A 27,275-nucleotide genomic window follows, 5' to 3' on the forward strand; every position below is an offset into this window, starting at 1 on the left:
CAGGGGTCCATTATCTGCCGATAGCATGCAGGCTTGTGTAGGCACTGGTATTTGGGAAGATTCAACAGAAGAACAGAAGCCTTTATCCCTGGGACAGCAGGAAGACAGAAGGATGAGATTGTGCTGTTAATTTGCTTCTGTCACAGTGGCCGACCCCCTTCCAAACACACACAATGTACAACTGACTGAGAATGTACCACCTTGCCCTTCTTCATCCCTCTTAGTAACTATGTTGCACATTGAACCTTGTTGTGGACATCACCTACCACTTTTATTTATAAAGGGCTAATATGTTCTGCAGAGGGCAGATAGATCGAAACTACAAATACTAATCGATACAGAAGATAACGTGGTCTCTGCTACAATCTGAAAGTTGAAGTTGGGTTTGATACACAAGGTGTAGATATTTCTGGAGTTGTGGTTGAGTGTCTGATACACCAATGTATTCCCATATCTGCGACTGCTGTGAGCCAAGGGGTAGGCAATGGCAAGATGTGAGACCATAAATGGGAACCATAACAGAACAATCTATGATTTAGATTAAGCAGTGAATTCTCTTCTCACTACACAGAATGGCTATTTCCAAATCAACATGTTTTTATTATAGAGTGTCTTCCCCATAATTTCAGTGTTGTGAGCTGAGTCTGCTGCAATTGCACCAGATGCATGAACATGGATTAAATTGTACTTTCCCTAAATGACAGAGCTAGTTCCATTTAACATTTTCAGAGCGTAGGTTACGTCACATCAGGAACGAATGTTCAAAATGGCATCCGAATCACTGGGCACAAGTCTGGTGTGCATATTGGCACAACCTACTGTGGGAACCCTGGAGCTACCACTAGGTCAGGGATGGCAGGATTTGCCCATAACCAAAAGTGTGCACTATTCATCAGAAGAGGGGGGACCAAAACATTGGCAACCATGTGCAAAAGTATGTTTGAATGCAATGAATTGCGTCAGTGTGTGCGTCAGCCTTGTGGATGTGTTGACCGATGACTCCTTGTGTTATAGATAAAAAAATTTTAGAAAAAAAAAACTAAAGCCCTGTAATAAAGGAAACTGTGTGCACAATGATCATCAAAATAGTCCCTGGCATTTTAAGTACACAAAGGCCCAAACAGCCCCCACCAGCCCAATAAATAGTGACTGTGTGGCATCTTACAGCAGCCCCTCTGGCATTTGCCAGAACCCACAGATTGCCAGTCCAGGGCTGATTAGTACTAATACCAAAAAAGGCAAATAAATTCCTATGGAAGGGCTTGTCCCGTAGTTCTGTTATTTAGCAGCAGAGGGAAGTATGTTCTCATACTGTGAAATACAGTCAGGAATGCCTTCCCTTTCCTCATAGGTAACCCTCCTTGCCCCCCTGCGTTTTTCAGAATGACAACACCTCAGAGGTTTATTGCTACCAAGAGAATTTACCACTAAGTCCTGTACTGATGTAATGAAATGTAATATATGCTGTGTAATGAATTATGAGATGTTATTTGGTTTCAGGATTTTATTACTCCAATCAGTTATGACCATATTTCCCTTTATATGAGAACTCACACTTTAAACATACCAGATGACTTGACGTTGGAGAGAAACACCTAATGATGTGCGGAGCTGCCCAAGCAAGCTGAAAAAAAACGTCAGTTTTATAATTCGGGGCTGTCAGTATGTTTTAAGCCAGTAAACTGTAAAAGATTAGGACCAAAATATTTCCAGCATCACTGGAGACAATACAAATGTCCATTATTATTAATAATAATAATAATAATAATTATCAAAATAACTAGTGTTGCCACCCAGCAGGTACTTTAACAGGCTAGCTGGTTAAATTCTTGACAAAGTGGGGGTCAGTATTATAAATTTCCAGCAATTTAGTTTAATTTGTAATACCCTAAAGTTCAGTCCCCGTCCAGTCCCATTAAGCCCCCAATCCACCCCCTTAAGCCCCCAATCCATAGCTCCACCCATTTTGGTTATCACCCTGCTACCCCTTTTGTTGCTGCCCCCCGCAGGATGGTAACTTCACTCTAAGAAGGTGGCAACCCTAAGAATAACGCATACAGGGGGTGAAGGCCATGTATATGAAACTGAGAGTAATAGACTCTTAACACATAGTAGATAACCATAAATATTTTACAGGTTACCTTAGGTCTGAGACAAGTTGCTTTCAATGGAAAGGCGGGTTCAGAATTCAGTGGCTGAGCAGCATGCATCTGCAAGTCATTTACAGTTCTTTGTAGTTATGCATGCCCAAGTGAGCAATTCTGAGTGATCCCGGCCTGATGTGTCAGCATCTGCCATGGTAAGAGACTTACTTCAATGCAGTGACTGCAGGCTGGAGTCAGATCCAGAGTGGGATTCAAAATAGGCCCTGGCATTTCAAGTACACCGAGGCCAAAACAGCCTCCAGCAGCTTTTTTGTGATGAAGATATGCACCTGACGGGCACCTGAGGCATTAAAAATGTTCTACTTATACTGTATATATAGTTTCCATAAACACAAGCTCTGCACCATGATGCTACCAGTAGCAGTTTGTAATACTGTAATATTGGATTTGTGACCTTCTCCATAACCCAGCTCCCAAGTCAGTGTAAATCAGCAGGAGCCAGGATTCATCAACGCCAATATTTTTGCTCCAAAGCCAAAAAGGTCACCTGTTGGCCCAGAGCGGCCCCTGCTTCATGCAACTTATCACCCAAGCTGTGCCTTCCCATGTGGATCTTCTACTGAGTGCTGCGCATTTGTTGATCCACTTAATTAATAAGCACTATTTGAGGACTGGCCTGCCATTGGCTGTATGTGTTTTGAGCCATGGACCATACCAAGTACACGCAAGGCAAGATTTTAAAAAGATATATCTTGTCAAATTAAAAGCAACTTGTCTGACTACAACTGATCATCACATTTTTGTCTTAATCTATGTCTTAGTGGTCTTATAAGAATTCTCATTATAACCGTCAACCCCCACCTTTCTTGCTTGCCCCAGGGATATCCAAATGAAAGGCTGCAGCCAAGGTGTAAGCCCAGTAACTACTCTACAGATCCCTTCAAATAACTTTAATTTAATATGATACCTTACCAAAACCTGGTGTAGTGCATATCTGTTCCATTATATAGTGAACAGAGTACATTTTATTGTAAAATATAAGGATATTATAAGTCACAGATGAGTTCCATGACCATATACAGGTCACGGAGCTCCAAAGTGACTTCTGATATCCTTATATTTTTCAACAGATTCAACAGAGGGTAATTTATGTTTTATAATGTACGAGTTTCATTAAGTCATGTGATCGAAATTACATCCATAATCTCTGATTTTAACTAATGACATCATTAATCATTGTTTATAAGGATAATATTTAAAGGATATTTATGGCTCTTGTGTATTATATAGAAAATATTTAGGACAGAGCACATCTACTGAGTGAAGTGGATATAATAGGTGAAATCTATCAGGGATCATAGCTTCCACCAGCATTTACCTGGATGAAGGAAAGCGCAGGCACGCCTAATGTTATATTCTCACAATCTAAATGTACTGTACTCCTATACATTTCATAGTGATCCTGCCAACATAGAATTTTTCATCTGCAAATAAAAAATAAATAAATAACCTACCTTATACAATTAATTTATTTCCTCAGATGATGAAAAGGGTTAAAACGCCACATTTTTCTAAAGGAATCCCTGTAATGTTATTTTCACCTATTTTTTCAATGAAAAAAGAAAATCACAGGACAATATCACGATGACATGAATGCTACAAAAGGAGGTTCTGTGGAACAAGAAGGTAATTAAGGCTTATTGTGATCTGATGCTCCAATCCGGAAAAGAAACAGCCATCTTTATTATCTAGGTCAAGCGATTTTATCTGGATCTGCCATGCAAACATTCTGGCCTACAATCTTGTCTGTATCCCCTTTCACTTAATACCCACAATTATCTCCTTTGTGTATCACAATGCACAACATACATTGATGCTCCGTGTCTGAGAACTGTACATAGAAAAGGTTTTTCTTCTGACATTTTGTAGAGGTAACATGCTTCCTAAGGCAAGATCCTGCCACTGCCACCCCCTCCGATGTTAACTGTATCAGGGCCTTGAACAGAGGAGTTTTTAATGAGGTTTAAAATGACAGTGTTATCTCCTTAAATGCTTATTGATATTGCCGGTAGAGAAGACCAGTTTTAGGTTGGGTATTAAGAGCATTAGCTCTGGTCCCCAGTATCAGATAGGAGCTTCTTGAAAACCTTAAGAGGAAAAGCTGAAGTTTTGCAGAAATTCTTATGGAAACATCTTCAAAATGCCTTGGTCTCTGTTGTTGAACCCTTCCAATTAATGTCCACTGTGAAGACGTATGCTTGATGTATGAAGCAACTATAGAAAGGAACCAATGAAATAAATACCCCCAACACAATTACTAGGCTGAGGGACATGTAATAAACAAAGAAATGAAGGGCCAATGTTGGGTATTCCCACCCTATATCCTACTTAGTGGGCATGCTACTCCCCAATAGCTTTGCTTCTGATGAATGACCCTTGCCACAAAACTCATTGAGCTTTCACATAAGAAATGATTCTCTGATTCTTGGGTTGCTTCAGATGGTGCAAGATTTGCCCACCATGTAGAACCTCAACTAACTGCTTCTGTCTTTTTCCCTGCAATAAAAATGATATATAGCTCGCTCTTATCTACCATGGACTTAATGCCTTAAATAACATGTGCAGTTCATTTGTACACCCGTGGCATATTTATGTAAGGGAGTGTTTGCAGTGTCATATAACCTGCACAACCTTTGTGATATTTTAACTTTGGCACTGTTCATACCAGCCATTAATATAACCATAAAGAGGCATTTTTGGCAAGGGAAGTGTTGATTTTGAAAATCTATTGTTCAGCTGGTCTAGTAAACATATGATTGTTTTTTTGTCTTATTTTCATCAAAAACTGGTATTGTGAGTTTTCCTTCTACAAAATACTTACCGGTAAACTTTTTTCTTTGTAAATAGAAGTATAAATAACATATTCAGTTTTCACAATATCTATATCACTTTTAAGCGAGGTCATCAAACAATGGATCTTAATCTGATTTGACCACTAATGCACTTGGCAAAAATGGGAAAATCTGTTCATTTGGCTCCCAGGCCTCTTGTTGGATCAGTTAGGCCATCAGGATTCCCCCATACACAGGCCTATGTGCTACTAACTGTGGGGCCAAGTTGGAAACGTTTATCAGCCCATATATGGCCTCCTTATGAGAGATGTGTTGTGGCTTCTATGAGACATAAAAATGATGACCCTAAAATGGCCATACACTGCAAGATCCATTTGTTGTGTGGGTCACCAAACAAGCTGATCTGGGCCTGATTCGGCCACCAACATGCTGGGCAGAATTGGCTTGCTCCAATCATGGGCCTATGGAGGGGCCTGTAGGCCTGTCAGATGAAGACTGCATTAACATTCTGGAAGGGCCAAGTAATAAAAAAGATACCTTTGCCCAGGTGCAGTCACCCATAACAACCAATAAAGTGTTTTAAACAGATGATCAATAAATGATACCTGCTGATTGGTTGCTATTGGATACTGCACCTGGGCAAACATAGACTGTTTATTACATACGCCACAATGGGAAGTAATGTAATAAAAGTCAGAACGCATGCCCTGGGTTTAGTGATCACCTCTTTAAAAGCAACCTTTTAATTGGTTGTTGTGGGTTACTAAGGCAGATGGGTTGTTATGGGATACAAGTTAATACTAATGGTTAATGGCTAATGGATTTCTTTGGATGATATTCATACTCCCATACACCAATCACATAAAATGCAGCTGGTACTTGAATGCATTCTTCAGTGATGAACAAGGCTGACTTGTAAGCAGTTGCTCCACATAGTTTATTTAGAAGATGAAATACATAAGCTTTCAGGGTGGTTTCCTTCCTCAGGTGAAATATTCCACTGCTGAACAAAATATGTAGGCTGTTTGCCACAAGTCAGTCAGCGTGTCCTGCTTATTACTGAAGAGTTGCTTCTGATGATGCTTAGGCACATCTCTACTGCTGCAGGTACCTATAGGTCCAATCAGAGAGGTACTTTCAGTATTCTATCAGTTGAAGACTGATCAAAGCTGATATGGGTTATGGTAAGTGCACTGGAGTTTGTTTGGACAGATCTTTCCTTGATTGTCTACACTTATCTGGCCATCCATGAATCCACGTTATCAGAGATTTGGGTGATATGACTGCCCAACCTTTGCTGCACCTATGGCCCCCTTAAGAGGCAGCTTTGGCAGTCTAGGGTACAGCTGATCCGTCTAGTCTGCCAAAACCTATTATCTGCAATGTGGTACAAAATTTTATAGCTGCAGTTTCCCTCCCAACCCTGTTTTTCAAATAAGTAGGTCAGTGCAATATGACTATCTATGTGGATGGCTACACTGCATCCAAATGTTTTGGCAAAACTCCAGCATAGCCCCATGTACTGTGCCCAAATCTAAACAACAAGGAAAATAAAGCCATCACATGGTCAGAACATTCAGGAGACAAGACAAATATGGAGGTTATTTACTCAATATTAAAATAAGGTACAGTAGAAACCAGTACAGAGGTCCCACTAGGGATATATAGATGTGAGCAAAGCAGATAAACCATTTTTTCAAGCTAATGAATTAACACCATGACTTTTAAGGGCTATAGCAGATGTTGGTTTTGACCAGGTACTGAGAGCTGCTCATTCTGAATACAACATATATGTCCATATATATATATTGCCTTGACCTGAATTTCCAGCAAATTATCTGACTGACCATACACTGCCATCTTGCCCTCAATATAAACTGACCTTACAGATCACTACGTCTCTTCTAATATCAGTAATAGGGAAGTATATGTTGGGCATCAAGGCCCTAGATGAGGGACCACAAAAGATGCTGGGAATGTAGAGCAAAGTGCCTAAGAATCCATACCACCAGCATGGGTAATATAGAGAACATGTAAGTGCTAGTGTTTGGCAGCTCTCCCAAGCATTCTGTCTTTAGAAAATGCATTAGAAGAAGGTAAAGGCAGATGACAGGTAGATAATTCCAGCCCATTGCATATTCCTTATTAAATGACACAGCCTGTTACAGTAAGCCAGTGGTTCCTATACTATTTATAAATGTTACATACAATTCTAGTACCAAGTCCCCAAAATGCTTCATAAACCTTTTATTGAACATAAATTCAGACCAATGCAGGACTTCCTCCCCTGTACAAAGGTAACCACGAAACTGAGCAAAAATGAACTCCAAAACTGTTCTTGCTTTGGCCACATAAATAAAATATAAACTTATCATCACCAACATCAATGTTCTACCAGAAACAGAAACAAAAAGCAGAATGGCAACACCCACAGTCTAAGCATCTGCACTTAATTGAATACAGATGTTGTTACACCAGTTAACATAAAGTGCTGCGCTAACACTGATTCTATATTTATTGTGGCATGGACACAAATTCCATTTATTAGAACAGAATCACACCCATGATCTCCTTTTACACACTTGATATTTAATAAAAGATTTTGTAATTCTAGAGATCGATATACATAACCCTGTCCTATATGTATTCCAAGGTCACGTCATGCTTAGCATACAGCGTGCATAGTTAACATGGTTTCCAGTAAAGGTTGGATGGACCTTTGCAAAAATGCTATAGCTTCATAATCCTTTTCTTTTGTGAAGAAGTTCACAATTGCAGCAATATGAATTGTATGACTAGCAGTCTGTGTGAGGGCCCCTAAACCAGCAAAAGGAGCACAAAATTCCTGGCTGAATGTTCTATTGTTGATGGAAGATTTCAAAGCTGGTTACACCCAAAGGTATCAAAGCAGGAACTAGAAGAACTGTCACCCTATTTGGTCAAGAAGGAGGACCCCCCAACAGACAGACATAGAAACATACCAGATTATATGATAATTTAACTAATACCTAATTCCTTTCTGATATCCAAATATACCATGGTATATTTGCTCTTGGTTACAAAAAATCCAAACCATATTATATAGGCCACCAATGAATCACAAATCATGCACAATATCAAGGATTTACTGCATGTAGAGGTTTCCAAACGGTGGGACTGCCCCACTATGAAGGCTCAAGCAGTGAATAGGGATCTCAGTCTGAAGTACAAGTGGGGTGACATATTGGGTGCATGCTTATCTGCTCTTTTGGACATGACTAGAAGCTAGGCATTAGGCCAGTTAAAGAATGGTTTGGTATATCTAGAAGTAACAAAACCAGGGCCCCAAAACCTTGGTAAAGATGGTCAGTTTCACAAACATTTAGGGCTCATACTGGCGAGTGTTCCTTCCTTCATTCCACCACAGGGGAACGCAGGAAGAAATGCTCGTCAGCACGAGCCCTTAATCTCCATTTGTGGTTTAATTTGCGGTGTTATTCAATCCCTGCACTGCTGCTCCCCCTACTGCCCCTAGTGAGAACACACTGACAGTTATTTATACCTGTAGCCTTGTTATAAGGTGGGGTTGGCTTTCCCCAGATGTTGGTCCACCAAGAAAAGTTTGACTCCATAACATCTAAAAACCCTTGATATACAGTAAAGGAATCTAATAAGCTAAACAAACTTGGATCCAGCCCCATTCGATTTACTGTATATTCATCTTTTAACCACAGTTGATGAATTTCTATATTTTATTATAAAAATAACAACATCAGATAATGCTGCCTTTTCTTAATGTGCAGCCATAATTAGGTTTTGCAATTTTTAACCCCCCTATTGATTTTTTCAATATCAATGCACTGATTTTCAGGACTAAACCATTTAGTGGGGTGTTAGAGCTCAGGGCTGCTTCTGAGTTCTTACACCCTGTGGCACAGAATGGAGCGTGACTACTCTGTGCAAGTTTTACACATTCTGACAATGTGAAATGTTGATCAAAGCTTTAATATGTCTCACTTTTCAAGAACATATCAATATTTTGATGAAATTCAGTCTGTTAAAAAGCCATCGGGATTTCTGGCCTACTCTTATAGTGTAGAAAAATGACCATTAAATGTCATATGGTAGTTGTAGCCCATTATTCCAGCTTTTATCTTCATATGTTAATAACTATGCCTTAAATAGATCTCTTTAACTGGGTACTGAACATGCTCTCTCCAGGTTCTCATTGTACCCATGGTACACAGAAATCGCCCTACGGGCAGTGCCTCAGTGGGGGTTCATTTTATTACTTTCCTCTGGATGAGTATATATGGCATTTGTGTCAGGCTAAATTCCAGGTTTCAGGTATCCATGCTTCCCATATAGAGTTGCCACCTTTTTTTCTTTTGAATAACGGTCTACAAGTTTGGGGGTGGGCAGTCATATCACTTGGGGGCAGGTGATGATGTCCCAGGGTGGGGAAATGGGTGGGCTAGGTGGGGGAATGGGAATGTGGGGGTGGAGAAATGGGCAGGTAGGAGAGGGAAATGGGTGGGACAGAGGCTGTCTCTGTTTTAGGGTGCTGACTGGCCACAGAGAGAATCAGGGAAGGGAGGCATTTATAGCTAGGGTTGTCAGCCTTACAGATTTAACGGCAGGTATATTGCCATTTAATTTATAATACAGGCACCGGCCCTAACTGGCGATTACCACCAAATATCCATAAAGATATACAGTAAATTGATCAATTATTACACCAAATATAATCCCTTTTACTATATGTATCTCCCCAACATGAAGAATAATAGGGGCCACTGCTCATTATTTTCAGCTACAATCCTATTATCTGGGAGAGTAGAATGAAATATATTCCTTCTGCAACACATGGTTAGAACTTTCTTAAAAAATATAAATATTTTTCCAACAATGAACCTTGTTCTAGATAGAACCTGATATTTTGTTAGAATGCCTTATAGTAATATGATAGAATCTCGTTAAATAGATGAGTTTAAGGAGTGGGTTTTTAGTGTATTGAATCAGTACTAAAATAATACAGGTAAGGGTGAAGACACACAGAGCTATTAGTAGCAGCTACCTTTCACGGCTACTAAAATAGACAATGCTGATCATTTATTGATAATGTGATGATGTGTTTTAACAGTGGCAATTCTCAGTATTGTCTATGGCAGGGTATTATCTGGGGTTTAGTAGCTCTGACAAGTAGCTGCTACTTAGTAGCTCCATGTGTCTTCACCCTTACCTGTATTATTTCAGTACTGATTCAATACACTAAAACCCACTCCTTAATGGTCACTATTGTGTCTCTGTGGTCAGTATGCTCTGCTAGTATTTGAGATAATTATGTTTTTATAGGCTGATTGCAGCTGCCATTATCATGTTATTGGACTTCAGTTTAGCGTCACTCCTGGTACAACACAAAACTTGGAGGTCAAGGCAAGCAGATGACCACATTACAGTGAGAGCTGTGAGGTTCTGGAATTCCCTCCCCGAATCAGTCGTGCTGGCTGATACATTATATAACTTTAAGAAGGGGCTGGATGGATTCTTAGCAAGTGAGGGAATACAGGGGTAGGGGAGATAGCTCTTAGTACAAGTTGATCCAGGGACTGGTCCGATTGCCATCTTGGAGTCAGGAAGGAATTTTTTCCCCTCTGTGGCAAATTAGAGAGGCTTCAGATTGGGTTTTTGCCTTCCTCTGGATCAACTAGCAGTTAGGCAGGTTATATATAGGCATTATGGTTGAACTTGATGGACGTATGTCTTTTTTCAACCCAACTTACTATGTTACTATGTTACTATGTAAGAAGTCAATGCACTCATTGCTCAAAAAGGATTTTTAAACCTGCCAAGAGATATCTGCATAATTTTTTGGCCAGATATCTCTTGGGTAGGAAGTGAGGGAGGCCCCATACATGGGCACAGAAGCTGCCAGCTTTAATCTACCATTGTATAGCCATCTTTAGGCAGTAGTTGTCAAAGGTTTTCCAAAGGGCCTCTTTGAAGGTCCAAACTTTGGTCAGATATAGAAAATATTAACCATTTCTAAGAATATAGGGACAGCGAATACAAATTCTGTATAGGTCATTTACTAATTCAACATACAGTTCCAAGGGCAACATTGTCCTTTAAATTGTGTCCATCTGAATGCTAAAAACTCAATTGATACTCACTCAGTTGATATTGGAGCAAGCAGAAACAGGAACTCCTACGTGGCATACAGTACATGTAAACTGCAAAAGCTGCGTGCGTGGGCTTCCTAATCAGGTTGAGATTTTGGTAAATAAATAATAACATGATTTTGTACCTTGCACGTAGTAATTGCTCCATAAATGAGCCTTCTTATGTCTATGGTCACATGATGTGTGCATCTTGGAGGGGTGCTGCATTGCCAGGTCTGTTGTTGCTTGAACCTAACATTTAAGACCTGTATTGATGCCATAGTAATAATAAGTATTTGTATTTGTATAGTTTAGGGAGGTATTTAAATGTAGGGAAGAAAATGTAAAAAATGAATAAAAAAGGTAAAAATAAACATGGAATTATAGTAACCTTTATGGATTTTGCTATAAGCGTATGACTAAATGTAGGTGGAATGAAAGATTATCCCATTTGCAACTAGAAAAACTGATTATATATGTGTATACCAGTCATCCCAACCAATGGCTCACCAACCCCTTGGATGTTGCTCCCAATGGCCTTAAAGGAGGTCCTTCTTTTTGAATTCCTGGCATGGGAGCAAATTTTGGTTGCTTAAAAACAGGTGTTCTGCCAAATAGAACCTCCTGTAGGCTGCCAGTCCACATAGGAGCTACCAAATAGCCAATTACAGCCCTTGCTGGATGCCCCATAGGAACTTTTATCATGCTTATGTAGTCTTCCAAATCTTCTTATAGTTGAATGAGACTCATGGGTAAAAGAGTTTGGGGACCCCTTGTGTGTACAGTTTCAGCACCTACTTATTTAACTAAGCATTGCACATTGGTTTCAGGAAGCACAGGTGTTTATTATGCCATTAAATACCTTTAAAGAGCAAAACTACCCCAGCTCCATGTTTTTCTTGGGTAGATTTACCTAATCCTGAATTCATAGCATGTGACTTTTGAACTGTTATCTGATTCCTGTCTTCCTTTGACCATTGCCTTTTTCCCCAGATCCTGGTATCAATGATCATTGACATCTGCCATTGATTTCTACATGATCTCGACAAGTTTTAGATGGTGTATTTTGTTATTCGGAATTGTCACAGTTTTGTTGCATAGTAAATCTTGGCAAAAATTGGACTTTTTTTTGCCAACTTTTAGGACTAAAAAAGAAAAATCCCATAGGAATGAATAGAACAGGTTAGTTTTTATGTATTAAAGGAACAGTAACACCAAAAAATAAAAGAGCTTTAAAGTAATACAAATATAATGCACTGTTGCCCTGCACTGGTAAAACTGGTGTGTTTGCTACAGTAACACTACTATAATTTATATAATAAGCTGCTGTGTAGCCACGGGGGCAGCCATTCAAGCTGGAAAAAAGGAGAAAAGGCACAGGTTACATAGCAGATAACAGATAAACTCTGTAGAATACAAAAGTGTTTTATCTGTTATCTGCTAAGTGCCTTTTCTCCTTTGAATGGCTGCCTCCATGGCTACACAGCAGCTTATTTATATAAATTATAGTAGACTTTCTGAAGTAAACACACAACTTTTACCAGTGCAGGGCAGCAGCACATTATATTTTAGTTACTTTTATACACTTTCATTTTTTGGTGTTACTGTTCCTTTAAGCTCCAAACTGACATTTTGATTAATCTGCCCCTGAACTCCCCTAAGAGTAGGGGAAACACCTCAGATGTAAGTGAGGGCCAACCTGTCTTACTTCAGATGTGTTGCCCATTGACTGCTGGAAGTCAAAGCTTAACAACAGTATTGGGGGGCATGGGTGACCCAACAAAAAAAGGCCCAAAAATAAAAACTACAAATGTGCTTGTATCCATCATGTTGAGTTCATAAGATCCCTTAGATCTGTGTAGCTGTTTTTTTTGCACTCTTGGCATCCTTCCTTTGGATAATGTCAGAAATGCTATTACAAAAATGTGTCACCTAGCCCTAAGAATTGCCGTATTAATTGGGAACATCAGAGTTATTACTTTTAAGTATAAACAATGGAAATAAAGGGAGAATCTGGCACTCAATCTCTGTTTGGAATCTCTAAAAGAAAAATTATATTTTCGGTTTCTTGATATTTCAGTATTTAGTTTGAGCCGGGTGGCCAGTGTGCTTTGGAACCCTTCCCAACCAAACAAAATTGAGATTCCTATCAGCTAAAGCGTAAGGAGGGAATAATGACCTAAGAGGCTCGTGTTTATCGTAAGATTTGTGGCCAAAGCTATCTGTCTCGAGAAAAGCAAAGTTCAAACAAATTTTTTATTTGGCCAAAATGTACGCGAATAAAGAGAAATGCCGCCTTATTGTTGTGAGCTGCCACCAGTTTAATGTATGGCACTTACAAAGTAGTTGCTCGTGAATGAAGATATATTGCAAGCACATGGCTGCGTTTTCTATGAATTTCTCCAGCCCTCTCACTGGCCTCTTGCTGCTGAGTATGGACAATATATTAACAGAAGAACTTATGCTCATAGCCCAACATTCTAAATTGCCTTAAACCGCTTTTTTTTTGGTAACTGGTCACATTTAGAGACTTAGGGAGTTTATGGTTTCATTGTGCAGTCATGTTCTGGGAATGGCTGGAACGTTTCTGCTGAATACAGTGCATATGTTTATTGACAAAACATGGTCATTTCAGTTCAGCTTTTACTTAGGGAGGTTTGTCAGACCCAAAGCCCCGCTCTAAGTAGGCATTCATTTGTTAAATACGCACATTGTCAGTGTGTGATTGTTGTTCTCCTTCGAATAAACTCACATTTTAAAAAAACTCGAATGTTTGCTTATTTCTTAAAAAAAACAAATACGAAAAACTTGATTGAATAAAAAAACTTGAATACCTTGAATTTGTGAGTTGCCTAGGACAACTCCCATTTACTAATACATAAACTTGCCAGCTTTTGGATGCCAAAGTGTTACAGTTTAGCTGTGAATACCTGTATCGGCAGTACAACAACTTGACAAGAATACTAGTGGCACTGAATATAAATGGATGCTTCTCTCACTTTGCCAAACAGAAGCTCTTCATTGTCCCATAACAAAGAGATGTATGTTGGCCGGCCAGAGCCAGGGCCGTATTTATATATAGGCACCCAAGGGCCTGTGCCTAGGGCGGTTGTCTATATAATCAATAAAGTTTAAAGAAATTAAATAAATAAAACCCTCCCCAGCTGCTGCCAGACTTACTGGTGGAGCTGAGGGGGGGAGCTGAGAGGTCCGGGGCACTTTTTCCCTAATCACCGTACTTAGGTTGGGTGACTAGGGTTGAACCCGACCTAAATACTTCTCTGGCCAGAGGTAGGGAAATACTTTTAGTGCTATTTTGTTCAAAGGGGAAGGTAGAAGCAGGGCAATGCAAGAAGGAAAGGTAAAAGTTGTGTCAGAGTTTTAATAAAGTGAGACATTTGTGTCAATGTTTTCTCAACAGTAAAGTTAGAAAAATTGCAATTGTAATTCTACCTGACTGTTGAGCAGCTATGAACTGTACAACTTACAAGAGCTGCTGGACTGTAAACTATGGTACAGGTATATCTGGAATACTCGGGACCTGGGGTTTTCCAGATAAGGGATCTTTCCATAACTTGGATCTCCATACCTTACGTCTGCTAAATACCATTTAAATATTTTTTTTTATAATTTTTATTTTTTAACAAGGTAAGGTTCTAACCATGTTATGGATATTAAATCAAAATATCAAAATATACAATTATATAAAGCAAAGGTATATAATTTGTTCAGCTGTTAATAATAAAGTGCACTGTCTACAGTCCGCAGTCCTGTTAGTATTAGCTGGGGTGTGGTTGGGACCATTTTTTAATAGTGGGGGGGGGAAGGAGAATATCAGATGGTGGGGAGAATCAGTACCTCTTTGTTAAGTGCAAAGAAAAAAGCAATGTTAGTAGTATATATCATAATCTACACATATTTACACCATAGGCATTGACATTATTTCCAAGTTAAAGTGGTCATTGTATAAAAGAGCCGCTAATCTATGCTAAGGATGTGGTTTGACCAAGGCTGTATACGATAGTTCTTATACAGAATAGGCTGATGTTCCAGGTTCTTAATGCTGGTTTTGCAGGAATTGTAGCTAGGGACACCAAGTTGTCTGGTGCAATATCATTTAAATACTAAATAATCCCAAGAGGATGTTTTACTGCCAATACGGATTCATGCAGCTTAGTCACCATCAAGTACAGGTAGGGGATCTGTTTTCCAGAATGCTTGGGACCTGGCGTTTTCTGGATAATGGGCCTTTCCGTAATTTAGATCTCCATACTATAATTCTATCAAAATCATTTTAACTCAATAATAAACCCAATAGGACTATTTTGCCTCCAGTAAGGTTTTTTTTCTAAGTTCAGATCAAGTATAAGGTACTGTTTTATTATTACAGAGAAAAGGGAATCATTTAACCATTAAATAAACCCAATAGGGCTGTTCTGCCCCCAATAAGGGGTAATTAAATCTTAGTTGGGATCAAGTACAGGTACTGTTTTATTATTACAGAGAAAAGGGAATCATTTAACCATTAAATAAACCCAATAGGGCTGTTCTGCCCCCAATAAGGGGTAATTATATCTTAGTTGGGATCAAGTACAGGTACTGTTTTATTATTACAGAGAAATGAGAAATCCTATTTAAAAAATCGAATTATTTGAAAATAATGGAGTCTATAGGAGATGGCTTTCTTGTAATTCGTAGCTTTCTGGATAACAGATCCTTTACCTGTGCTGTTTTACTGTTATATAGAAAAAGAAAATCGACATTGACATTGACTTGACATTGTTCACCCCTCCTTCTTTCTATATTTAAAAATCTTTTGGATGTCAATAATGAAGAAAACATATTATTAATGATTAAAAGGCCGGGGAACAATATATGTACAGGGCTAGAACACCTGAATGTGTGAAAGTCTACAAACCCTTTAAATGCGAATCATGTGGAGGAGAAAGGAAGCTGATGTCATGGCGGTGTAGAGCGCGCACGCTGTGCAGGCACTATGGCAAGTGTTGGGTGAAGAGTTCAGCCCATTCCCAGGAGTGTTTTATGTCAATATTCCTTCACAAATGTCTTTTCTGATTAGAAGGCGATTTACGCCACTAGTGATTTCAGAGTACACATGACTTAGCAAACATTTGGTGCCCTTTAACTCTCTACAGGTGTGTTAAGCTCTTGTAATTTAACAGTTTGACTCGCAGAACCCATATTGTAGTAAATACTTCAGAAAACACAATGACCTCTTATGTTTTCACCTTCACGAAAGGGAAAGGGGGGTATAGAGCCCAGAATGCCGGCCCGGACCAAGGGAAAGCCGAATTTCTTTTTTATTTGCCTCATTTTTGAGGGCGCATACAATTAGCCGCCCCAAATAGCTCGCCGACATGTTTGCTTTTGTCAATTTGAGTTTTCAATATTTAATTAGCAATTACGGCTGCTGACAGTTTTCGGCTGCTGTGCAAATATACTTGATGTTATTTTGTGTATTTAAACTCCGTAACAGCAATTTTAGCCCCCGCTGACTGACAACGCTGCAAATGCATTGTGGGCGTAGGGATAGCGCTTTGTTCCAAGCCGTTACGCTGGTTTTCTCTTGTCGCCGTTATTGTTCTTGCTCAGCAGAATCACCGCTAATGTCTAATAGCAATAATAATATGGCTTCTTCCATTCAACTGAGCATGAAGTAGTATAGACTTTATAAACCCCATTATTGTAGTTAAAGGGGTGGTTCACCTTTAGATTAACTTTAAGGGGCACATTCATCAAAGTACAAACTCCAAGTACGATTAGCGAAAATTTGCATTAAATACTAAAATTTCTGATGTGATTTTGCGAAAAGTCGTGTCGTGCTTGTCCGAAAATATCGTGGTATGATCTGAAAGTTACGCAATGTTCATATCCAAACGATCGTAAACGGCCGGAAAACCTTTCTGACTTTGATCCTTCAATGCATTATTTTGGAAGCCTCCCATAGGGCTCAATGGCACTCTGCAGCTCCAACCCGACCCAAGGAAAGCCTCCCATAGGGCTCAATGGCACTCTGCAGCTCCAACCCGGCCCAAGGAAAGTCTCCCATAGGGCTCAATGGCACTCTGCAGCTCCAACCCGGCCCAAGGAAAGTCTCCCATAGGGCTCAATGGCACTCTGCAGCTCCAACCCGGCCCAAGGAAAGTCTCCCATAGGGCTCAATGACACTCTGCAGCTCCAACCTGGCCCAAGGAAAGTCTCCCATAGGGCTCAATGGCACTCTGCAGCTCCAACCCGGCCCAAGGAAAGTCTCCCATAGGGCTCAATGGCACTCTGCAGCTCCAACCTGACCCAAGGAAAGTCTCCCATAGGGCTCAATGGCACTCTGCAGCTCCAACCTGGCCCAAGGAAAGTCTCCCATAGGGCTCAATGGCACTCTGCAGCTCCAACCCGGCCCAAGGAAAGTCTCCCATAGGGCTCAATGGCACTCTGCTGCTCCAACCCGGCCCAAGGAAAGTCTCCCATAGGACTCAATGACACTCTGCAGCTCCAACCTGGCCCAAGGAAAGTCTCCCATAGGGCTCAATGGCACTCTGCAGCTCCAACCCGGCCCAAGGAAAGTCTCCCATAGGGCTCAATGGCACTCTGCAGCTCCAACCCGGCCCAAGGAAAGTCTCCCATAGGGCTCAATGGCACTCTGCAGCTCCAACCTGACCCAAGGAAAGTCTCCCATAGGGCTCAATGGCACTCTGCAGCTCCAACCTGGCCCAAGGAAAGTCTCCCATAGGGCTCAATGGCACTCTGCAGCTCCAACCCGGCCCAAGGAAAGTCTCCCATAGGGCTCAATGGCACTCTGCAGCTCCAACCCGGCCCAAGGAAAGTCTCCCATAGGGCTCAATGGCACTCTGCAGCTCCAACCCGGCCCAAGGAAAGTCTCCCATAGGGCTCAATGGCACTCTGCTGCTCCAACCTGGCCCAAGGAAAGTCACGATACGGAAGCTTGAAAAACTTTCATACTCATTTCATCAAATATGATTTTGTCGCACAAATTGCCGCAAAGTAAGAAAAAGTTGCGCAAATTAACGAAAATATCGCTGAAAATATGCAAAAGTTGTAAACTTTAGAAAAAATACAAATTTTTTGTAATTGGACCTGTGGTACTTTGATAAATTTGCCCCTTAGTGTGTTATAGAATGTTTTTTTAATAGTTTTTGAATCATGTGTCTTCTTCTTCTGACTCTTTCCAACATTCAAATTAGGGTCACTAACCCGGCAAACTATCGCTCTGTGAGGCTATAATTTTATTGTTATTGTTACTTTTTATTGCTTATTTTTCTATTCATTTCCTCTCCTATAAAATACCAGTCTCTTATTCAAAACACTGCCTGGTTGCTAAGGTAATTTAAACCATAGCAACTGTATAACTGGTGAAATTCCTAACTGGACAGCGGCATTTCAGCAGCTATCTGGTTGCTAGGGTCTTGTTTATCTTAGCAACCAGGCATTGGTTTGAATGTGAATAAGAAAAGTAAGGAATAAAAATAACAATAATATTGTAGCCTGATAGAGCAATAGTTTTTTTGGCTGCTGGGATCACTGACCCCCTCTTGAATGCTGGAAAGATGTAGAAGAGGAAGGCAAATAATTCAAAAAGTATAAAAAAATAAATAATGATGGCCAATTGTTGGAACATGCTATAACATATTAAAGTCAATTTAAAGGTGAACCTCCCCTTTAAAAAAATCAAGTATTAAAAAATGAAGACTAATTGCAAATTGTCTCACAGTATTACTCATTACATCATACTAAAAGTTAACTCAGAGGTGAACAACCCCTTTACGGGACTGAAGAACTTGAAGAGTTAGCAAAGCAGAAGTTTACGTTTCCTCGGTGGGATCTGAGATTGCTTTTGGAGATGTTAGTTGATTGTCCAAAGCGTGAGGGCCAATTATGGCTGGAATGCTCAGGAGTTAATGAATAGGGAGCCACATGCACTGAAGAAGAAAAAAAAATACAATTATATAATATATTTGTCTATGTGGCTTTCATCCAAGCCAAGATATACAGTGGGGGGCATAAACTGTATTTTGCACAGTACATTAGTTCCTGAAGGTTTCTCTTTATTCAGCCCAATATATATATATATAGTGGAGGTAATGCGCCAGGCAGGGTGCAAAATGCAAAAAAACAGGCACAATCTGCCTTATTTTTTTTTTCTCTTTATGGCCTGCCTTGCACATAGAATAAATGCTACGACAGAGATCTGTGATTGCCCCATAAATACAGTGCTCCCTGTGTTTGGCATTTAGTCCCTTCTGCCACTTCCCTCCCCCAATGTATGTGCCATTCTGATGCGCAAGTTAGTGGCAACAGTGGAGCATTAATCCTTACTGTCTCCTTTATGGTAGGTGGTAAGGACAGGGCCCCTCAGTTGTCATGCACTTGCATTCAGCATTAAAGGGAAACTCCACCCAAACACAACTTAAGCTTTTTGAAAAGAAAACATAATTTCAAGCAACTTTACAATCAGTTGAAAACATGCATCCTTTTCCTGATTTTTAATGCAATAATATGGTTTGGAACAGTTCCATAAGCCCCGCCCCCTGTTCTCCTGCTGATCTGGCCGACTACTTTGAGACACAAATAAAATGTAACAGTAGTCGCCTGTCCTCTGCTTCCCTCCAGCCTGCATCCTCCCAATCCCACAATTCCCTGCACACATGCTGTCAATAAAGGATCCATCATGGTGAAATGCATTGTGGGTTATGTAGTTCCTGCATACTGTCTGTGAGCTGCGGAGAAGTTGGTACAATTTGTAACATCAGTTTTGGTTCCTTCTCCCCTGCCAGGATTTCAAATGATGCAGAAAGAAAATAACTGTTTTGCAGCTGGATTTCAGCATATAAAAATGGTATTTATTTATAATTTTTGAAAGAACAGATTACAGTGATAGGTATATTAGGGGTTTCTGTGTTGTGTGGGGCTCTTATTTTGGTTTGGAAGCTGGAGTTCCCTTGAAAGCAAATGGCCTCTGGTATCTAGTTATAATACCTCACCGCCAGTATCAGTGCTGAGTTTGAAAGATTACTCAACAAGCTCAGTGGCCTTAGCCTACTAGATACTGGTGGAACATTTGCAACTTTTTCACACTAAGAAAAAAAATACTTCATAATAAAAATAGATGCATACTTGAATTTCATGTTAAGGTTCCAAACCAGATGTCAGACCGCTTACAGCGCTTCGACCAAAGCTAGGGATTGTGAGCTGTGACATTGACGTGAGCCTGTGCAGAGGGGTTGCTGTAACACAGCTTGTCATGGATGAATCTGGCAGCAGTTCAGAGGCAGAAAGCCCATTCAGGCAGGTGGCGTAACCCAACCAAACTCATTAGAGAGCAGGTCTTAGCAAAACTGCACTTCAGTGTGTTTATTTGGGGGGGAGGTGACCATGCAAAAGGGACCAATGGAAAGGGGTGAGACACCATTACTTTTCATGTGCTTATCACAGTCTGTGTGTATGTTTGTTTGTTTACTTTATTTAGATATACAAGAGAGTATTTATTAATATCAGGGCCACTTGGAGGAATGTATAAAAGACATATTATTTTGTGCTACAGTTGATATTTTCAGTAAACATCAGGAATGGCCAACCTTCAGGAAGACTGGAACTCATAGCATGGAACTCATAGCATGAAGGTGGCCCAAGAATCTCTCTTGAATACTACTGAACTATTCTTATTGCTCTTCCCACCATCTTTTATTACCCAGACTGCATGGCAAGCTCTGAGAGAGAGTAGAGGTATGTAGCCTGTGCTGTTGGTGGCTTTATGTTGGTGGTGCCACTGCTTTTCTTTTTCATTCAGTCCAACCCTAGCTATGTTTATTATACAAAGAGACTATAATTCCTTTAGGCCATTTATGTATAGAATTTGGAGTCATACTGGTTTGAGGTGGCTGTACTGATGCAATTTGCAGGGAAAAAATGAGGGGGGGTAGCATTTGGGGACCAATTACCATTACATTTACTTTAAATTAAGAAGCTTGCCACTGTATTAAATTAAAGATTCTATAGCAAAGTACCTTCAAGTGCCTCCCAACCACATATCATTATGACTTCAAATTGGCCTCTAATCGGGTTCCTTGCACTCTATGCTGTGCGTAGTTCCTCACTACATGCATGGGGCTTTGCTCGCTCCTGCTGAGGATTACACCACAGACATCAAGAGGACCACAACACTAAGTGGACAAAATACATTGTGCTTTTCTTTTGTGGTCCATTGAGACAAACCAGCAATGCGTTTCCTCATGGGGTGCTGTTTAAATAAACAGTTCTTCATCCTTGCCTGATTCGCTGAGCCTCTGTAACAATAAGACAATGCTTCGCCAGTGATGTTTACTAACCCAGAATAAATCTATGGTGATGGCAAAACAATTGGTTTATTTCATTCTTAATTGTGTTTTAATGGATTGTAGGCATGGTGCTCAGAATTATAGAACCCTTATATGAAAACCCCCCAGGTACCAAGCATTCTGGATGTCAGATTCCATACCTGTTTTACTAAAAATACATTGTTTTATTAGATTCTGCATTGGCTTGAGGGCAGTGAGTAGAACATTCTGACAATCCCATTACTGGTCAGATTGAGTGTGCCTAACCCAGAACTGGGAGGAACAGCGGTGTATTAGCTTCAAACCATCTCTTGTCATCAATCACCGGCGATGCCTCCCACTGGCTGAGCAGTTGGGGGCGGTGTTATCTTTTTCAGCTCTGTGTTTTTCATTTCCTGATCTTGGGATCTTGGAAACTGCCTTTACCCCCTATCTACTGCTAATCTATTATCATGGAAATGTATTGGTCACTGTGTGACTTCTTGCCTACACCATCTTATGTTGGGATTGAATACAGTGACCTCATCCTGAAAAACTAAATTTACTGGAAAACATCTTAAAAATGCATGTTTAAGGAAAAAAAAAGAATAATCAAAGCAGAAAAAATAATTTCAACTCCTTATATGACAACACAAAATGCTATACAGGTATGGGATCTGTTATCTGGAAACCCATTATCCAGAATTCTCAGAATTACAGGAAGGCCATTTCCCTTAGACACCATTTTAATCAAATAATTAAAATGTTTAAAAATTATTCCCTTTTCTCTGTAATAATAAAACAGTACCTGTACTTGATCCCAACTAAGATATAATTACCCCTTATTGGGGGCAGAACAGCCCTATTGGGTTTATAAAGGGGGGGGGGGGGTTATAATTTCCATGAATGGCATGAATGACTTTTTTGTCAAAAACCGCGATGTTATCATATTGTTGCAGAAAAGCCAGCACCAAAAAAACCCAACCCCCCCAGGGACATTTGCCATTGGCTTCTACATGATCTTGAAAAGTTTCAGCTGGCGTAATTTTGCATTCGGAATTGTCGTGTTTTTGTCGTGTTGTTTTGTTGCATAGTTAAAAGGGACAAAACTCAAACCAAAAAAAACTGAGCAATAGTAAACGCCCCCTTAATGTTCAAATATTTTTTAGCAGGCTCAAGGTAGGGAGATCCAAATTATGAAAAGACCCCCTTAATCAGAAAATCCCAGGTCCCAAACATTCTGGATAACAGGTCCCATCCCATACTTCTACTCCTGTATAGGCAGTATTATGAGTGAAATTAGGACTGATTTGCGAATGCAGCATTGTTAAAATGCTGCAACTTCTCATTGACACCATTCCTTGTGCTTCCATATAGTGGGCCATCCTGCCTCTTTGAATTGGGTGCAATTGTGCATGTTGACACAGGGGAACCACAGTTCAGCAAATAGGAAGATTCTTACCATCATTTTATGGTGACAATATTAGTGTTTAACATCAATACTGGCAATATTATTCAGCATAGCACATCTTTGTGGGGCCCAAAATAAAGTATATTTATGAATTCTTTGGCCAGGCTGGACTATAAAACACTCAAAGAGCAGGATCTAGCCCAAGGGCATCGACTTGGACATCCTACTCCCTACTGATTAAGTCTTTTTAAGGCATAAGTCGGTGTGAAACTTGCAAATAGGCATTGTACTTAACATCATACACATGAACAAGAGCAAAGCCAGTGCCTTTTGCATTGCACGCATTTAACAGCATTTCCATACAATCCCTGATTAACATTTATTGCTATAATCTTACTACATTCAGTTAAATGGTTGGTTTTGGTGACTGTGAGTGTTTTCAGGAGACTCAAACATCTAGAATTCTGACTGGAGTAAAGTGAAGTAGTTGGTATAACATCAAACTTATGAATGCCTGTGGAAGGTTGAGAATAATTACAGCTGCCCCAAGTAACCTCCAAGCCAGATATAGATGATATGGAAGCTTCTGGCTATATCATACTAAACCAAAAAAAACTTTAGTTTCAGCCAATAAATATTTTGCCTTTTTTTTATCATACAGTAAGCCCTGTGAGTGCAGACTCCTTACCTATCTGTGGAACGTTTATTAAATATATATATATATGTTTCTTCGTCACGATTATAGAATAAGAATCCACTCATGAAAATTCTGTGGTTTCTCCTCTTGTAGAATTTCTCTTCTGGTCCTGATGGTGCTGGTTGCCTGAGTGAGCAATAGCAAGTCTACATGTTGCTTCCTTACAGTTGGTCTATAAGTAACCATAAGTCTATAGTACCCCCTCTGAAGCATTATCCAGGGTCACAATTCCAGGAATTTCTACTATCTCTTCCTTGCTCACAACTATAAATGTCCTGATCTTATTGGTTGCTGATCATGCTAGCCAAACAGCCTTCTCTGTTATATATAATATCAAACAAAAAGGTTCTGGTCCTGCTCAGCCAATTAGAGATAAGCAAGCCCTATTTAAACCTTTCCTGGCCTGCGCATTGGCCTCTGAATGCTTGAACAATGAGGCATGTCCCTAGTTCTTGCTCCTTTGCTCCTTTGCTGTTCCTGCTCTAGTCCTAGTTCTGGTCCTGTTGCTACTCCAGTCCCTGTCTCTTCACCTGTCCCGTCCTACATCCTGATCCTTTCTATATTGTTCCTGACCCTCAGCCTCTCTATTTTCATTCTTGTCTTGTTTGTGATTAGTCAAAATAACCCGTCCTCTCCTGAAGGACTCACCACCTATCAAAATCTCTTACAATTCTACAATCTAGAAGGTATAGCACCCAATATAATTCTATCCCTCTAATAGAGATGCTAATCTCTAACTGTATTTCATGTACATTGCAATATTTCAAATAAATGAATCAAATAAATAAGCACTTAAATTCTACATTAAAGTGCAAAAGTTAGATCCTGCGTAGCACTGGACACAAAAACTGGTGGTCAAGATATTGACAAAAACAGATACAAATCTAATAACAAGGATCTCCTAAACCTAGACAGATGGCAGATGTTTCTTACACTTACACACTTCATTACACTATGGGACAGATTTATCAAAATGCAAGTTTAGAGCTTAATACAAATAAACTCACCAAAGTTGTATTTATTCTTATGGAAATTTTTAGAAGCGCATTTATCAAAGGGTGAGTTCTGATTTTCACTCACTAATAAATATGCTTCTAAAAATCCCATAGGAGTGAATAGAACTTGGGTGAGTTTTTATGTATAAAGCTCTAAAGTCACATTTCTGGCCCATAAGTCCTAGAACAAATCCTCCTCAGTATCTCCAGGTTCTTTCCCACTGCTTCAGCAGAATGCCCTCCAAACAGACCTCCATTCCCTCTGCGAATCTGCACCATGTATAATACAGGAGCAAAACAAATAGTAATCTTTAAACAGTCTTTCATTGGAAAGATACCATTATCTATACCCATGGTTGTTCTCTAAATAAACCACAAAACTTTAAACTGTTTAGCAAATGTATTTCTATTACCTACAGTTTCTAGCACATCACTATCCTTCCCCTTCCTTCCTCAGAATTTGTACAGCATTTTTAAGGAAACATGAAGTATTCCCAGGCAATTTCCACTTACTTTGTCTGATAGTAAATTCTTGGGAAAATGGCTAGGAATGCAATAAGGCATGCGTGCTATCTCCAGAAACAGCATGAGTGATTACTTCAGCAGAAATTCCATAAAAACAAAGGAAACTGAGTAATAATTGTGTTTTCTCAACAAGCAGCACAGAGTGAAATAGACTCAATTAGGAAAGAGCAGTTTTAATATTTTCAAAACACAAACCCAAGATGGAAAGAGAGCTAAGTGCATTGAGGAGACATGGTATAACATTGTGCAGTGATTCTTTAGATAATATGTGCAGTTCCTACTCTTCATATACAGAAATATAGTTCATTTTTTATGTTCTTTTTTTATTTTCTGGGAGCATCATTGTTTTTAACTCCAATTAATTTCCCCAGCAGCACAATTGTGCATTAGATCTAATTTCCAAGTGTCCATATAGGGATGAGCCTGCAGCCCTGGCATTAGTACTTAGTAACCATACTTTACTCTTGGGTGGGAATCTTCTAGACAGACATCCCTACTTTGTAAGCCCCCTATGCATTTACCAATAGAGTTAGTGCTTCACTGGGATAAAAGTACAGGAGATCTAGGCTAGTACATGTATGGGATCTGTTATATAGAAACTCATTATACAGAATGCTCTGAATTACAGGAATGCCAGTTCCTATGGAGTTCACTTTAATGAAATCATTCTAATTTCTTAACATTACTATTACCTTGTACTGGATTTTAAATGACGCAGAAAAAGAAGAACTGTTTTGCAGCTGGATTTCAGTATATAAAAATGGTATTTATTCATACTTTTGAAGGAATAGATTACAGGGATAGGTATATAAGGGGTTTCTGTGTTGTGTGGGGCTCTTTAACACATTTTCCTTCAGAAGTCAAAGTTCTCATTTAATCTTTGTTAGAGGCAAAATCTATTGGGTTTATTTAATGTATAAATGATTTCTTAGTAGACTTATAGAGATAGAAATCAAAATTATGAAACCTCAGGTAACAACAAGCATTGTAGATAACTGGTCTTATACCTGTATAATAATAATTATGTACAGGTATATTGAGTCACTGGGGGAGAAGGATATGCAAGAAAGTTTAAGGAGCAAAAGAGAGTCAAAGCTGACCTTTTCTACACCTTGTTAGGCACTGGGGCTTATTTAAAAGAAACATAAAGCTTTATGACCTCACCTTGTCTGTTGTCTGGTGCAATTGTGACAAGTAGCTGTGCATTCTTCTGCAAATCTGTGGTGGCAGATTTTTTTCAATACAAACAGAACAACTGTCACGTGTTTTTTACTCCAAACTTCCTCTCCTAAGCTCAGCTTAACCATTACAATGCTCAATCCAAGCAGGCCTTTTCATCAGAGTAAGTTCTGCCTGCGTAAGCCTGCATTCTTCATTGCATGATCTTTAGAGTACACTGGTGCTGTTTGCAGATATAAATGCCACTTATGATGGCAGAAGGAAAATGGCAGCTGGGTGGAAGCTGCTACTTGTTTTAGGAAAGTGTGATGGCACTGGTGAATGAAGGGGATGTTTGCAGTACAAATGATGCAGTCTAGGTGGGGGAGATGTGCCCAGCTTCTACACATGGTAGGAAAATGTAGGATTTACATGTTGTTTAAGAGCTGAACTTCATCTTTTTGAAAGCTACCCCCTCTGTTCTAGGGTATATTGGGCAGTATGGCTGATGGGGCAGGCAGGTCAGGTAGTGAGGGGCGATGGTGAGCATTCCAGTCAAGGGCTGGAATGTGGCTCTGTTCTGCTAAAGTAAGAAATGGTTGGCATACGAGCATTAGGTCATTGATCAAAGCTTCCATAAAAGGACCATTTTCTGATTTTTTTCTTTGATTACGAATTCTTCATTGCACAATATACTGCATTGCACTCTTATTCTGGCACGGCTTTTAGGCCGGTAGTCCATCTGTTCTCCAGTACATTGGCTGGCTGATTCCCTCTGTTGTTTGCAATTTATTCCAGTACTATTAATTCATTAAGACATGTTTAAATTTACTAGTAATGTGATATTTATATTAAACATCTGCATACGTTTTTTGCTCAGAGTCTGTGATGAAAGTGCACTGAGAAGTCATTGTTTTGTGCCTTTTTTTCCTTCTTCGGGGAAAACAGGAAAAAGAACTGTAAAAAGAAACAGCTTATTTATTCTGTAGAGAAGGGTAGGCTTCACCATACTCCTAAATCCTCATGCATAAAGCTGAAGGAGCAATGGGACAAATGTCACCAAA

The sequence above is a fragment of the Xenopus tropicalis genome, chromosome 6, assembly GCF_000004195.4.
Source record: "Xenopus tropicalis strain Nigerian chromosome 6, UCB_Xtro_10.0, whole genome shotgun sequence".
Classification (NCBI taxonomy): domain Eukaryota; kingdom Metazoa; phylum Chordata; class Amphibia; order Anura; family Pipidae; genus Xenopus; species Xenopus tropicalis.